Raw genomic sequence first — 15,326 nt, 5'->3', positions numbered from 1 at the left:
TCTATCATCAGACAGCACATTAATGTAAAGGAGGTAGCAGCAATAGGAGATGTCCCCTATACTGTGTCTAGTAAGGGGGAAGATCAGTGTAATTCAGATTATGAGTATTCTGCTGAATACACTCTCAGAGTTCCCAATGTAAATGAAGAATTTGTTATGCCCTTAGGCAAAGGTGAATTGTCAGCAGATTTAAACACTGATAGCAGCAGTACAGTGCACACAGGGGTGGGGAAGTTCCCCATGGTGAAAACTCCCATGGCAACCAGAGTTGCAAACCTTGAAATGTATTCACCTGGAAACATGTTTAAAGGGAAAATCCATGAAATTAATTCAGGAATGCATGTTTACAAACAAAGTTCCCAAACTTATGTAACCCCCACAGAGCACTCAGAGACTTCTAGTGATGGTGCAAATGTTTGCATGCTCTCAGAGAGACCACATGCAGAGTGTCATTCTGCAAACCACACACCAATTAACAATGACAAAAAGGATCACCAGGATGAAAATGTTTTTATGCCCTGGTGCCATAACCATTTTATTACAGGTGTGGAAAGACAGAAAGCCCTGGGACCTGCAATACATATTTGGCAAAGTTTAACAAGTTTCTCTCCCCACAAAAGTAGGTTTTTTCAGAAGCTCCAAGATTCTTCCAAACTAAGGAGCCACACCAAGCAGCAAACGCTATGGTTAAAGACAGTCTGGGACCAGGCTGCATCACAAGGGAGTATGGTCACAAGTGAATACGGTAGTATCATTCCTTTACTTGTTAGATCCAATGAAGCCATTGTTTGCTTTGATGTTCAAACAGCCACAGTTTCCAAATTAAACCTGCATCATATCTGCAGCGACAATTGTGCTGTCATTGACACACAATGTGACAGGAAAGATTGGCACAGGCCAGAAACAATTGTTTGTTTGTTATTCAATCGTTAAAAGACACATTTGTAAATTCTGTACCTGATAACATGCAGCAGATAGGACAGAATGCATAGCAAGCTATGTTAAATCACTGTATAAATATCTGTGATAGTCATTGTATGTATTTTTGTTTGATTCATAGTAATCCTGGCAACCTGTATACAGAATGGTGCAAGACTCCAAAAAGACTCCAATTTACAAGGGAAAAGGTCTTCATTAACCCTTTCATCGCTGCTATCCAGCAAAATCTACATAGCATCCCTAAAGACTGATATATGGACAAATCCTCAAGGAGTTTTCTAGTTTCACAAGAAAGGGGAATGTTTTCATTAACCCTTTCATCACAAGTAATCATTACTTGTCTTTCAAACTACATGTACACTCCCACAACAGTGTACAGCACATCTCATCACTGTGATTATACAGAACTGTCTCATCCCTTCATATACCTTAATCACATATATGTAAACATTTGTCTGAGATATATTTTATATCATTGCATATATACCTTGTAAATATTTTATGTTTTTTTTATATATTACACAATAGATACTACCTATGCTTCCTTCGTAAAAGCTTCAAAAGTAATTAAATATCTAATACAGGATGGTATACCACGTTATAACAAATTGGGCCGAGATTATTAAGTGGGATGAATAATTCTCTTAATAAAGACTGTCACAAGTCTAAGATAATTATTTGTAGCATAACAGGGTCACTGTATATGCACATGGCTGCATATAAAATAATATTGGATGGAATTAGATATATTTAAAGCCATTCCTAAATGATATTTAATATCTGTTTGAAGCAAAATTATATTCATTTATTGTATTGATAGGATGTTACTATATACACATCAAAAGCATTTTAAATAATTATTAGTCAAAATATAGGTAGGATAGAAAACGCCTTTATATGGGTTAAACTGGTATAAGTTTATGTAAGATTGAGATGTATAAATAGGTACAAGGTAGAATAAGGAGATTTAAGACTGCATGGTAATTTATTCAGTGAGGAAATACAGAACAGAGTAGGTGTACTACTCACAGCCATTTGTGGTACTATTGCCCGAAGACAATTAAGACCTACTATTAACAAGCAAGGAAAGAAAGAAAGAAAGAAAAAAAAAAAAAAAAAGACTGTTTCATATATGCCTGTTCTATTCAAAATCACAACCTGTTTGTGCAAAAGCAATATGGACACTGGTCACAACTGCGGCATTGGATAAACGCAAAGGAAACAGAACTGCTAAAGACTGTATAAAGACTATTACTATTACTGAGGGTCGTCACAAGTACTGAATGTTCAAGACACAGCACTCGACGTACACAGCCCTCTGCCTCAAACAGCGAAATGGCAAGCAAAGGAGCAGCTGCTACGAAGAATTCTACTTCTAGTAATGGTGCAAATGTTGCAAACGCAAGGCCATAATGCAAACGCAAGGCATCTCCAATTGCAAGCAAACCACGCAGAGGACAGTCTTATCCCAGTAAATTGCTACATACAAGAACAGCAAAAATGTCCAAACGTACTGATCCAGATACAGAAAAAAGGTCTACAATTGGGCTATGGTATTCCAAATGTCTGTAGAAATTAGTTTTCCTCATGAATACTGAATAAAAACCTCAGTTTTGTCTGCTTTAGTTAAAAAGTAGAATAAGGTTAGGTAAGCTAAGAATTTTTAGAGATTTTTAAAATCATAATGGTTATTATTATTACACTTATGGTATATATTATGGTTACAACGAAAGTTATGTTTGAAGGAATATTTTGAAATGTATTTGGAAGCAATTACGCTAGTTTAATGTGTGGCCAATCAAAAGAATTTCTCATGGCCACAAGGGGGCGACTGTTGCCTTATAGGTAATTGTCTGCACTTAGTATAATATTAGGGCAATGGATATTGTCTGAATCAAAATATAATTCATTATAAATAGGCGATGTTACCATAGTGGACAGTATACTGGATATATATAGTAAGGAATAGATATGAAATAAGTTTGAATGTATGAGGTAATGTTTAGCTGATTTAAGAGATTAGGTTTGTGTATGTGTTTATATAGATATACTGTATATTTGTGTTTTACAGCAAGATGGTAAAAAATAGTGTAGGGAACAGGTTTATTCTGCTCTAGTCATAAATAAGGCCAGAGAGGTTACAGTAAGATCAAGAGTCATTGTAGAGAAAAGGTATTAGGCCATAAATGATAATAGGTATGTGACAGAGCTCTGTTGGTCATTGGAATTCACAGGTGTGCTTACAGTAGATCAGAATCTACTGGTTTGTCTATTGTCCAGTGAAGGTTAAAAGCTAGGGAGTATAAATTAACTACTATGAAAAGAGATCACATCCATTGATAAAACATTGTGTAACCGACCCCAGGAAAACTTGTCAATACAACAGAACTTTGGATGAAAAGACATTCCAGATTTTACAATACTATACTTGCTTAAGGCAGTGTGGACACCACACTTTTATGACACCATGCCTCCGTGAACAGGACACGACAGCCCAGTTCAATGTTTGTTTTATTACACCTTGGAATCTGACAAACCTATAATTACCTATTCCATTGGAAACTATGAGAATATGATAGTTTGAATTGGTAAAATATGAGATAAAAGGACCAGACTTGTAGTTAGGAGTTAGAAGGAAGAGGGAGAGGGAGAAGAAGAAGGAGAAGGAAGGAAGTCAGTCAGGAGGAGAAGTCATGGAGAACATGCAGAAGGAATGATTCTTGGGATGGCAATCTTTAACTTGCAAGTATACATTTTATGTTAGCAATTGAAACTGTTTGTGAAACTTATGTCATGTTGTTTTATGTTATGTAACGAAGGAAGCATATATAATTATAATTAGTATATATATCACTACTGTGTATATCTTATTCTGTACGATTTGATCTGCCTGTAAATAAAGAATCATATAAAAAGAGCGGTAATATTCAAGCTTGAACTCTCTTTAAGGAATCTTAACTTAATAACTTCATAAGTCATATGTATAAGGACTGCATATATGTATCAGCCAATTAGTTTGTAAGCCTGACATAATATATTTGCAGATATATATGATAAATGCATATTAATTGAAATATATCCATATATTAAATACCATATATGATATATTAAATATTAATATTCATAAATATGATTCCATAAATCAATAGAGCGGACCCAGAAAACGTCACCAGCGCCATTTTCTCCCTGTAGATCATCATCACAGAGACGCTGGAAGGAGTGCTGATCCTCCTCATAACTCCAGCTATCCAGTGCGGTACCAGGGGGTTTTTAGAGGGGGGAGAGTGTTTTATTCACAACTGTGTAGCCTATTAAGGTTGCACCGGCAGTGCCAGGTACTTATTATATAACTTCCTAATGGAGGGTGCTGTGTGGATGCTGGCTCCATTAACTCTGTGTTTCTCTGAAGGTACTTGGGGTAAACTGTGTCTGACATTTCCCTGTGTGTGTGTGTATGCAAATTTATCACATTACCATGTCCAGGGACTCTATCTTGTGCTGCAGAGTATGTATCTTCATCAGAGGAATCCATGCCATGTACTCAGGAATGTAAGTTACTGTCTCAGCCTTCTGAATCTGAGCCACAGTGGGTGGCTTCCATTAAGGGAATGATATCCCAGATCTCTACTAGGATAACCCATAATGAGACTAAAACACAGGTTTTGAAAAAATCTGTACAGGTTTTGTCTGGTTCTGTTCCCACTTCCTCAAAATCCCCTGGTGTATTCCAAAAGAAATGTGCCCTTGCCCAGATTATGCAAGTCGACACGGATACCGCCTCTGAGACGGTGATATGCGCGGGGGGGGGGGGGGGGGTGTGGAGGGGGGAGGCTTCCCTCGCAAGAGGGGTGCAGCTCATGATTGAGGCCATTAGGGAAGTGTTACACATTACTGACAAACCACCTGAGCAGGTTGAGGAGGCTTACTTTACAGACGATAAGAAAGCCTCCCTGACCTTCCCTGCGTCTAAAAAATTAAACGCATTATTTGAGAAGTCCTGGGAAAACCCAGAGATAAAATTCCAGATCCCAAAAAAAGGGTTCGCGTTGCTTTTCCTTTTCCTGAGGGTGATAGGAAAAAGTGGGAAAACCCACCTATAGTTGACGCTTCTGTATCTAGAATGTCAAAAAAGGTGGTTTTTACCTGTCCCTGGGTCTACCGCTTTGAAAGAGCCAGCAGACCGCAAGATTGAAACTACGCTCAAATCCATATACATATCCATATACACTGCTTTAGGCATGGCATTGAGGCCCACTACTGCCTGTGCATGGATATCTAAAGCCATAGTAAAGTGGTCAGGCACATTACTAGAGGAATTAGATTCTATGGATAGAAGCAACATTGAATTGTTTTTACGTAACATACAGGATTCTGCGGGTTTCATGGTGGAGGCCATGAAGGACCTGGGTCATCTGAATGCAAGGACATCTTCCATGCCTGTCTTAGCACGCAGGGGACTCTGGCTGCGCCAATGGTCGGCAGACGCGGAATCCAGTAGAAGTGTGGAGAACCTACCCATCACAGGTCAGGCTCTATTTGGGGAAGCATTGGATGCGTGGATCTCCACGGCAACCGCTGCCTTTCTTCCCTCAGCCACTCAGACAACGAAGAAACCCTTTTCTACGTCCACAACCCACAATGCAGTCCTTTCGGACCGCAAAAGCTAAAAAGTCTAAGCCTCCTACCACTTTCTTCAGAGATGGTCGGGCTAAATCCAAAAGACCTGCACCCGCAGGTTCCTAGGAACAGAAGCCTGCCTCGGTTTCCTCAAAATCCTCAGCATGACGGTGGACCTCACAGCCTGGAGAACGAGCAGGTGGGAGCGAGACTCGGACGTTTCAGTTACGTCTGGGTGTCTTCCAGCCTGGATCCCTGGGTACAGGATATTGTGTCCCAAGGGTACAGACTGGAGTTTCAAGAGCTCCCACCTCACAGATTCTTCAAATCAGGCTTACCAGCTTTGCTGACAGAAAGGGCTCTCCTACAGGAAGCCATTCAAAAATTGGAAAGGTCAGATGTCATTGTTCCAGTTCCACCTCATTTGGAAAACAGGGGTTACTATTCAAACCTATTTGTGGTACCGAAACCAAATGGTTCGGTCAGACCAATTTTGAACATGAAGTCGTTAAATCCTTATCTGAGAGAATTCAAGTTCAAAATGGAGTCTGAGAGTGGTGATCTCAGGTCTGGAGGAGGGAGAATTTCTGGTATTCCTGGATATCATGGATGCGTACCTCCACGAGTTGGCCGCCACACCAGGCTTATCTCAGATTTGCTCTGTTGGACTGTCACTATCAGTTCCTTGGCACTGCCATTCGGCCTCTCCACGGCACCAAGGGTGTTCACCAAGGTAACGGCAGAGATGATTCTCCGCAGGCAAGGAGTGAATTTAATTCCATATCTGGACGATCTGCCGATAAAAGCGTACTCCAGGGAGAAGTTGGTGCAGAGCATTGCTCTCACGACTCGACTGCTCAGGGATCATGGATGGATCCTGAATCTTCCAAAGTCACATTTGGAGCCTACAAGGAGATTGTCTTTCCTAGGTATGATCCTCGACACGCAAGTGCAGAGGGTGTTTCTACCGGTGGAGAAAGCGTTGGAGATACAATCAATGGTCCAGGATGTCTTGAAGCCTGCCCAGGTATCGGTCCATCAGTGCAATCGCCTTCTGGGGAAGATGGTTGCCTCCTACGAGGCTCTACAGTACGAAGATTTCATGCACGGTCCTTCCAACTGGATCTCCTAGACAAGTGGTTGGGATATCACCTACACATGAACCAGAGGATACGTCTGTCGCCGAAAGCCAGGATCTCACTCCTATGGTGGCTACAACTGCCTCACCTTCTAGAGGGCCGCAGGTTTGGGGTTCAGAAATGGATCCTTCTAACCACGGATGCAAGTCTCAGAAGTTGGGGCGCAGTCACCCAGGGGGCAACCTTCCAAGGAAGGTGGTCAAGTCTGGAATCCATTCTTCTAATAAACATCCTGGAGCGAAGAGCCGTGTACAACGGTCTACTACAAGCGCCGCACCTTCTGCAAGATCAGGCCATTCAGGTGCAGTCGGACAATGTGACGACGGTGGCCTACATAAACAGACAGTGCGGAACAAAGAGCAGAGCTGCAATGTCAGAGGTGACAAGAATCCTCTGGGCAGAAAAGCACACGGTGGCGCGGTCAGCAATCTTCATTCCAGGAGTGGACAACTGGGAAGCGGACTTCCTCAGCAGGCACGACCTCCATCCAGGGGAGTGAGGCCTCCATCCAGAGGTGTTCACAGAGGTGACAAGTCTTTGGGGCATACCTCAAATAGACATGATGGCCTCACATCTCAACAAGAAGCTTCGGAGGTACTGTTCCAGGTCGAGAGACCCACAAGCAGTGGCGGTGGACGCCCTGGTCACTCAGTGGGTGTTTAAGTCTGTGTACATGTTCCCTCCACTTCCACTCATTCCAAGGATTCTAAAGCTCATAAAGAGAACAAGAGTTCAGGCTATCCTCATTACTCTGGACTAGCCAAGAAGGGCTTGCTACGCGGATCTTCTGGAATTACTGCTGGAAGATCAGAGGCCTCTTCCTCTTCGAGAGGACCTTCTGCAACAAGGGCCGTTTGCGTATCGAGACTTACCACGGCTACATTTGACGGCACTGAGGTTGAACGCTAGATCTTAGCTCGGAAAGGCATTCCGAACTAGGTTACTCCTATCTTGATACAGGCTAGGAAAGGAGTAATGTCTAAACATTACCATCGGATTTTGAAAAAGTATGTGTCTTGGTGTGAATCCAAGAAGTTTCCTACGGTGGAGTTTCAACTTGGACGGTTTCTCCTCTTCCTGCAGGCAGGTGTGGATATGGGCCTGCGTTTGGGATCCTTAGAGGTCCAAATTTCGGCCTTATACATTTTCTTCCAGAAACAACTGGCTTCCCTCCCTGAGGTTCAGACTTTCTTGAAAGGGGTTCTGCACATCCAGCCTCCCTTTGTGCCTCCTACGGCGCCCTGGGATCTTAATGTGGTGTTGCAGTTCCTGCAATCGGATTGGCATGAGCCTTTACAGGAGGTTGAGGTCAAGTTTCTCACTTGGAAGGCGGTCACAGTGTTGGCATTAGCATCTGCTAGGCGTGTGTCTGAATTGGGGGCTTTGTCCTGCAAGAGCCCCTACTTAATTTTCCATGAAGATAGAGCTGAGCTCAGGACGCGTCAGCAATTTCTTCCGAAGGTTGGGTCGGCTTTTCATATCAACCAACCTACTGTGGTGCCAATTGCTACTGACTCCTCAATTCCATCTAAGTCCTTGGATGTTGTAAGGGCTCTGAAGATCTATGTAAAGAGGACTGCTCGTCACAGAAAGTCGGACTCTGTTTGTCCTTTATGATCCCAGGAAAGCAGACGATTTCTCGCTGGATTAGGTTCACTATCCAGCATGTGTATTCTACGGCAGGATTGCTGTGTCCAAAATCTGTTAAGGCCCACTCTACTCGTAAGGTGGGTTCTTCCTGGGCGGCTGCCCGGGGTGTCTCGGCTTTACAATTTTGCAGAGCGGCTACTTGGTCAGGGTCGAACACGTTTGCTAAGTTCTACAAGTTCGATACTTTGGCCTCTGAGGACCTAAAGTTTGGTCAATCAGTTCTGCTGGAGCCTCCGCGCTCTCCCTCCCGTTCTGGGAGCTTTGGTACATCCCTATGGTACTAATGTGGACCCCAGCATCCTCTAGGACGCAAGAGAAAATAGGATTTTAATTACCTACCGGTAAATCCTTTTCTTGTAGTCCATAGAGCAGTGTTTCCCGACCTCGGTCTTCAAGGCACACTAACAGTCCTGGTTTTAGTGATATCCAGGCTTGAACACAGGTGACTTAATCAGTACCTTAGTTATTTTGATTTAACCATCTGTGCTGAAGCCTGGATATCATTAAAACCTGCACTGTTGGTGTACCTTGAGGACCGCAGTTGGGAATGCCTGCCATAGAGGATGCTGGGCGCCCACCCAGCGCTTCATTATCCTGCAGTGGTTACTAGGTTCAGTACTGCTTTGTTCCTGGTTAGGTACTGTGTTGTTACTTTTTTAAGTACGGTTGTTCAGCTGTTGCTGAGTATTCAAGCTGGTTAGCTTTCTTTGCCTAGTATGTCTGAGCTGGTGTGAATCTCGCCACTATTTGTGTAAAATCCTTCTATCGAAGTTATCCGTCTCTTCGGGCACAGTTTCTATACCGAATCTGGTAGGAGGGGCATAGAGGGAGGAGCCAGCCCACACTATCAAACTCTTAAAGTGCCCATGGCTCCTGGTGGACCCGTCTATACCCCATGGTACTAATGTGGACCCCAGCATTCTCTACGGACTACGAGAAACGGATTTACTGGTAGGTAATTAAAATCCTATTTTTATACTACTCTGTACCAGTTTGGCCACACCACTTATCCACCTTCCCTACTAATTACATGAAAAGCACTATATCCCCAGAAAGGGACTTGTCTGTAAACCACTATTTCCACAGAAAGCAAAGCACACACCTGCATGTCTGCACCACGCTTATAACCACGAGGATGTACAATGCATGTGGCCGCCGATGGTTGGATACACATTCAAAGGTTATATGCATTTCTCTTACGTCCTAGAGGATGCTGGGGACTCCGTAAGGACCATGGGGTATAGACGGGCTCCGCAGGAGATAGGGCACTATTAAGAACTTTTAGTATGGGTGTGCACTGGCTCCTCCCTCTATGCCCCTCCTCCAGACCTCAGTTAGATTCTGTGCCCAGAGGCGAAAGGGTACAAAGCAGTGAGCTCTCAAGAGTTTGCTGTTTTAAAGAATTTTGTTAGGTTTTTTATTTTCAGGGAGTCCTGTTGGCAACAGGCTCCCTGCATCGTGGGACTGAGGAGAGAGAAGCAGAGCTGGCTTGTCAAGTTGGGCACTGCTTCTAAGCTACTGGAACACAGGCCTCACCTGGGGTTCGTCCCGGAGCCGCGCCGCCATCCTCCTCACAGATGCCAAAGATAGAAGCCGGGTGAGTATTGAGGAAAAGACTTCAGGCGGCAGAAGACATCAGATCTTCATGAGGTAAGCTGCGCACCATTGCTCCCAGTCACACACACACAAGAGGCACTGTAGGGTGCAGGGCGCAGGAAGGGAGGGGGGGGGGGGGCGCCCTGGGCAGCAATAAACCTCAATTTGGGCATAAATATGTTGGATTAGGCTGTGGGACAGTAAATCCACGGACCCCCGCCATTTTCTTACAATATCATGAGGGGACCGAAGCCCGCCATCGGGTGGGCGGGGCTTGATCTTCGGCACTAACCAGTGCCATTTTCTCCACAGAGGCATAATGAGAAAACGCTGGCTCCCTGTTCTCTCCCCTGCTGAGCTTCACAGGCTGGAAAAAAGAGGAGGGGGGCACATTGGCGACGCCGTGAGTGGAGATTAACATTATAAATATATAAAAGCGCTATCTGGTCATATATTCCAGTGTTTGGGCGCTGGGTGTGTGCTGGCATTCTCTCTCTCTGTCTCCCCTAAGGGCCTGGTTGGGGTTTTGTCCCCCTATAGGTAACTCCCTGTATGTGTGGGGTGTCGGTGTGTGTCGACATGTCTGAAGCGGAAGGCTTCTCCAAGGAGGAGGTGGAGCAAATGAGTGGTGTGTCCCCGTCGCTGGTGCCGACTCAGGATTGGATGAGCATGTGGCATAGGTTAAATGCAAGTGTGACATCTTTACATGAGAGGCTTGATAAGGCTGAATTAAAGGGAACATCAGGGGGTCAATCCTCGGATTGGACCGATTCACAGGGCCCGTCGGGGTCTCAAAAACGTCCCTTAACACAAGACACTACTACCGACACGGACTCGGATTCCAGTGTCGACTATGACGAAGTAAAATTGCACCCTAGGGTGACTAAAACCATTCAGTGTATGATTGTGGCAATTAGGGATGTCTTGCATATTGAGGATGAACCCTCGGTCCCCGACACAAGGGTACACATGTTTAAGGAAAAGAAACCGATTATTAATTTTCCCACATCTCATGAATTAAATGAATTCTTTATAAAAGCTTGGGAGACTCCGGAGAAGAGGCCGCAGATCCCCAAAAGAATTTATATGGCATACCCCTTTCCTAAACAGGACAGGGAGATTTGGGAATCACCTCCCACTGTGGACAAGGCCCTGACGCGCTTGTCCAAGAAGGTGGCGCTACCGTCTCCGGACACAGCTGCCCTTAAGCACCCTGCAGATCGCAGGCAAGAAACTACCTTAAAGTGTATTTATTCTCATACGGGTGTCGGCATGGGTGTGTAACGCAGCTTGGGCAGATGAGCTGACAGATAATTTTGATAATATGGATAAGGATACTATCTATATAAAAGACGCAGTCTTATTTATGAGGGATGCTCAAAGAGACATTGGATTGCTGGCTTCTAGCGCCAATGCCATGTCGATCTCAGCGAGACGATCCTTATGGACTCGCCAATGGACGGGTGATGCAGATTCCAAAAAGCATATGGAAGTACTACCCTCTAAGGGTGATGTATTGTTTGGGGATGGGCTGACGGACATGGTTTCCACAGCTACAGCAGGTAAATCAAATTTTTTACCATATATTCCCCAACAGCAAAAGAAAATGCCACCCTATCAGATGCAGTCCTTTCGGTCGCACAAGTCCAGAAGAGGTCGGGGATCCTCCTTCCGTGCCAGAGGTAAAGGCAGAGGCAAAAGAGCACCTGCTTCGGCAGGCGCCCAGGAACAAAAGTCCTCCCCGGCTACTCCAAAACCCACAGCATGACGCCGGGACTCCCCTGAGTGAGTCCGCACCGGTGGGCGCACGTCTTTGACTTTTCAGCCAGGTCTGGGTCAGCTCAGACCTGAATCCCTGGGTGTTAGAAATAGTTTCCCAGGGTTACAAACTGGAATTCGAAGAGGTGCCCCCGCGCCGATTTTTCAAGTCAGCCCTACCAGTTTCCACATCAGAACGGGATGTAGTGTTAGCTGCAATTCAAACGCTGTGTATACAGCAAGTGATAATCAGGGTTCCCATGAACCAGCAGGGAAGAGGTTACTACTTAACCCTCTTTGTGGTCCCGAAACCGGACGGTTCGGTCAGACCTATCTTGAATCTGAAATCCCTAAACCTGTACATAAAAAGATTCAAATTCAAAATGGAATCGCTCAGAGCGATAATAGCCAATATGGAGGAGGGGGAGTTTATGGTGTCTCTGGACATAAAGGATGCGTACCTTCATGTCCCCATATATCCCCCCCATCAAGAATTCCTGAGATTCGCTGTACAGGATTGTCATTACCAATTTCAGACGTTGCCGTTTGGACTTTCCACGGCCCCGAGGATTTTCACCAAGATAATGGCGGAAATGATGGTGGTCCTGCGCAAGCATGGAGTCACAATTATCCTATACTTGGACAATCTCCTGCTAAAAGCGAGATCAAGGGAGAAATTGCTGAGCAGTGTGGCGCTCTCTCTGAGAGTGCTCCAGCAACACGGTTGGATTCTAAATCTACCGAAGTCACAGTTGATTCCGACAACTCGATTACCGTTCCTAGGTATGATACTGGATACGGAACAAAATGAAGGTCTTCCTTCCAATGGAGAAAGCCCAGGACATCCAGAACATAGTCAGAGACCTGCTGAAACCGAAAAGGGTGTCTGTTCACCAGTGCACTCGAGTTCTGGGAAAGATGGTGGCGGCCTACGAGGCCATTCCATTCGGAAGGTTCCATGCAAGGACTTTTCAATGGGACCTTCTGAACAAGTGGTCCGGGTCCCATCTACACTTACATCGAAAAATAACTGTCCCCAGGGGCCAGGGTGTCTCTCCTGTGGTGGTTGCAAAGTGCTCACCTACTGGAGGGTCGCAGATTCGGAATTCAGGATTGGATCCTGGTTACCACGGACGCGAGCCTCCGAGGATGGGGAGCAGTCACACAAGAAAGAAATTTTCAGGGACTTTGGTCAGACCAGGAGTCATGTCTACACATCAATGTGTTGGAACTCAGGGCCATATACAACCGCCTTCGACAAGCGGAGAGTCTTCTTCGAAACCTACCGGTTCTGATTCAGTCAGACAATGTCACAGCAGTGGCTCATGTGAACCGCCAAGGCGGGACAAGAAGCAGAGTCGCAATGGCGGAAGCCACCAGGATTCTTCACTGGGCGGAAAATCACGTGAGCGCTCTGTCGGCTGTCTTCATTCCGGGAGTGGACAACTGGGAAGCAGACTTCCTCAGCAGACACGATCTCCATCCAGGAGAGTGGGGACTTCATCAAGAAGTCTTTGCAGACATAATACGTCTTTGGGGAACTCCTCAAATAGACATGATGGCGTCACGCCTCAACAAAAAACTTCGGAGGTATTGTGTCAGGTCTCTGGACCCTCAGGCAGTAGCAGTAGATGCTCTGATAACACCGTGGGTATTCAAGTTGGTCTACGTGTTTCCTCCTCTTCCTCTCATCACAAAAGTGTTGAGGATCATAAGACGAAGAAGAGTACAGACGATACTCGTTGTCCCAGACTGGCCTCGAAGGGCCTGGTACTCAGATCTACAAGAGATGCTCACGGGAGATCCCTGGCCTCTTCCGCTGAGGGAAGACCTGTTGCAACAGGGGCCCTGTGTATTTCAAGACTTACCGCGGTTACGTTTGACGGCATGGCGGTTGAACGCCGAATCCTAGCAAAATAGGGGATTCCGGAAGAGGTCATCCCTACTTTAATAAAGGCTAGGAAGGAGGCGACGGTTAAGCATTATCACCGTATCTGGCGAAAGTATGTGTCTTGGTGTGAGACCAAGAATGCACCTACGGAAGATTTTCATCTGGGTCGTTTTCTCCACTTCCTACAGACAGGAGTGGATATGGGCCTGAAATTAGGCTCTGTTAAGGTTCAGATTTCGTCCCTCTCGATTTTCTTTCAGAAGGAATTGGCTTCTCTTCCAGAAGTCCAGACATTTGTAAAGGGAGTGCTGCACATCCAGCCCCCTTTTGTGCCTCCAGTGGCACCATGGGACCTCAACGTGGTGTTGCAGTTCCTAAAATCACACTGGTTTGAACCGCTTAACAAGGTTGAGTTGAAATTTCTTACTTGGAAGGTGGTCATGTTGTTGGCCTTGGCAAGGCGAGTATCAGAATTGGCGGCTTTGTCACACAAAAGCCCCTACTTGATTTGTCATGTGGATCGAGCTGAATTGAGGACACGTCCGCAATTTTTGCCTAAGGTGGTTTCTTCATTCCATGTGAATCAACCTATTGTGGTGCCTGTGGCTACAAGTGACCTGGAGGATTCCAGATCCCTGGACGTAGTCAGAGCCTTAAAGATTTATGTAGCCAGGACAGCTAGAATTAGGAAAACAGAGGCCCTGTATGCGGCCAATAAGATTGGCGCACCTGCTTCGAAGCAGACTATTGCTCGCTGGATCTGTAATACGATTCAGCAGGCTCACACTACGGCTGGATTGCCGGTGCCAAATTCGGTTAAGGCCCATTCCACTAGGAAGGTGGGCTCTTCTTGGGCGGCTGCCCGAGGCGTCTCGGCATTACAACTTTGACGAGCGGCGACTTGGTCGGGGTCAAACACTTTTGCTAAATTCTACAAGTTTGATACCCTGGCTGATGAGGACCTAGCGTTTGCTCAGTCGGTGCTGCAGAGTCATACGCACTCTCCCGCCCGATTGGATGCTTTGGTATAAACCCCATGGTCCTTACGGAGTCCCCAGCATCCTCTAGGACGTAAGAGAAAATAAGATTTTAAACCTACCGGTAAATCTATTTCGCCTAGTCCGTAGAGGATGCTGGGCGCCCGTCCCAGTGCGGAAACTCTGCAAGACTTGTATATAGTTGTTGATTACATAAGGGTTATGTTACAGTTGGAATCGGTCTTGGACCGTTGCTGTTTTTTGTTCATACGGTTAACTGGTTATGTATAATCCAGGTTACATGGTATGATTGGTGTGGGCTGGTATGAATCTTGCCCTTGGATTTCTAAATCCTGCCTTGTAGTGTCCATCTCCTCTGGGCACAGTTCTCTAACTGAGGTCTGGAGGAGGAGCCAGTGCACACCCATAGTCAAAGTTCTTTTAGGTGCCCTATCTCCTGCGGAGCCCATCTATACCCCATGGTCCTTACGGAGTCCCCAGCATCCTCTACGGACTAGGAGAAATAGATTTACCGGTAGGTTTAAAATCTTATTTTTTGCATACTTGCGACCCTGTGAATGATGTGTCACAATACTAGTTATCCAATATATGCGCAGCTGCATTTTATAGGAAAACCTCACATACTGTATCAGTCACAAAATGTTGTAGAAGGGGCATTAAAAAGTGCAACTAAAAATATTTACAAGACTGGTACACTAAGGGGGAATTCAGTTGTCCCCCCTTCCCGCACCCACCCGC

Source organism: Pseudophryne corroboree, chromosome 1 (assembly GCF_028390025.1).
Source record: "Pseudophryne corroboree isolate aPseCor3 chromosome 1, aPseCor3.hap2, whole genome shotgun sequence".
In the NCBI taxonomy this organism is placed as follows: domain Eukaryota; kingdom Metazoa; phylum Chordata; class Amphibia; order Anura; family Myobatrachidae; genus Pseudophryne; species Pseudophryne corroboree.
This window is presented reverse-complemented; position numbering follows the sequence as displayed.